We start from the raw sequence: 2,161 nt of genomic DNA, 5'->3' as shown, positions 1-2,161 counted from the left end.
AAATAATTCTACGTTAATTTGTTGCTAGAACATATATATATTCGAGTGCAAAAAGTGCACATACGAACCTGGGTCACACTTTAGTATTTCCAATGTATTTATCAGCATTTCAAGCTACCCGTGTTCGAAAATGATGCACTCGGATAAGATACGAGTATACCTCATTGCAGCCGGGCCAATTGTAAACTTCGTTTATAAGATCGTTAGTGAGTTGATCGTTTTCAAGTGTAGACTGGCGTGGTTGCACGGGCAAATATGCAAGTATTCTGTGATACACTACTCAATACCCGACGGCTTTTCAAATGTAAGAATTCACTATAAATGATCCCCTATATATATTTAGCGATATGTCCTTATTTCCACCTGAAAGATGCTTCGATAAACAACTCCAATTCAGCGCGGTGAGTATCATCCTAACTGAATGAAGGAGATCAGAAAGAAAAAATTAAGAAAAAAAACCCCCCTGCGTCCATTGAGTTCTCTATGTGACCACTTAGTACACCCGTACAACGTGCACGACACACACCGGCCCCTGACAAGCTCGGATGCCATCGGCAGCAAGAACCTTTCGAATGTGCTGCGGTTGCTGACTTCGAATTGACAAAGTCCGAAGTTCACTTCGCCAGAATAAAAATCTCTGTCTGCATTTGCTACGGACACATGAGTGCAATGTCATTAATATACAACGCCATTTATACACAATGTTTTTATATACAATGTCATTAATGTACAATGTCTGACCCAATTTGCACAGCAGATGCGCTCGGCGCACTTACTACTCCAGATTCTTCAAAAGTCGACGTGCAAAGACAACCCTCGCATATTTTAATACATATTCCACATATCCGTTACACGTACTCCCGTTTGAGCGATGGTTTCACTTCGATACTCGCTCAGGGTGCCGTGATGTCGCCAGAACGCATTCTAACTTATTGATCGCAACTAACTGGTTACGGCTGTTGGCGGCCCTGGCTAACGCAGATACTATCTTCGGTTGTGTCGGCCTGGTCACGCCAGCATTCTAAAGGATCCAACCTACTTGGTCTTTCCCTTCTCCTGGAACAACACATGTTGCCTCACTAGTAGATGAAGGACAAGGAATATTGACTTGAGCCAGCTTGCATGATGAATGTACTCAACTGAACATTGTATAACAATCATCCTTAACCTCACCACTTTTTCCGGGCAATGATACAACATAGCGATGAGGTCTCTACGATATACGTAGTCTGGAAGTAGCCCAGCTAACATGCTGATGAAGCTCCGAAATACCAGTCGTGCGACGCATAGCTGAGAATCTACATCACAGAGGACACCATAAATTTACATGCGATATATTGCGGACGAGATGCCGTTGTATACAGAGATATGTACTTCGTCGAGGGTATAGCTAAGGGGTTCAAATTCATATACGCGAACACGGCTTAATGCCGCAAAGCACTTCCAGTTAGTTGTTTCCGGCGCACTGCTGGTGTGCAGGAGCAACAGTATTGCATAGACCGAGGCCCTACATCACTGAAGTGCAGAACTTCTTACAATAGTAAAAAAGGATACGTCATTCCTCACTCGATCCTATAGCTCAACGGTGATTACGCAAGACACCTAAAGTACGCATACAGAACCGTTGGCCAATTGGGAGCTGATATCTGAAGAAGAAGAAAAGACATACTGCTTTGGGTACATACATACCAACTGGATCGTATTTACGGAGAACCATCTTTGGTTTCATCCTGTTTTTCCTCAACGTGTAGAAGAAGCCCGTACCAGCCATGCTCATTAACCTCACGATCAAAGTTCTGTTTATTCATATTGAAATTCGAAGGAAGCAATATCAGCAAAACAACACATCTTTCGAAACGTACATGATTATTCCCCCTTAGCTATCCCATAAGCCAACGGCCTTAGAGGAAAGCAAAAGGCATGATGACGCTTAAATGAAGATCAGGAGATGCATGTGGTGCAAGACTGAGTAAAACATTACGACGATATCTATCAAACGTCAGGAAATCTACACGCATCGTGTCTTACAGCACGATTACACTAGGTGTAAAAGTCTTTACCTGAATAATTCATAACGCATTTCATATATATATATATATATATATATATATGTGTGTGTGTGTGTGTATATATATATATAATTATATATATATTATTATAT

This window comes from Sphaeroforma arctica, assembly GCF_001186125.1.
Source record: "Sphaeroforma arctica JP610 unplaced genomic scaffold supercont1.6, whole genome shotgun sequence".
Classification (NCBI taxonomy): Eukaryota; class Ichthyosporea; order Ichthyophonida; genus Sphaeroforma; species Sphaeroforma arctica.
The sequence above is the reverse complement of the archived record's forward strand: the minus strand, read 5'-3'. Positions refer to the sequence as shown.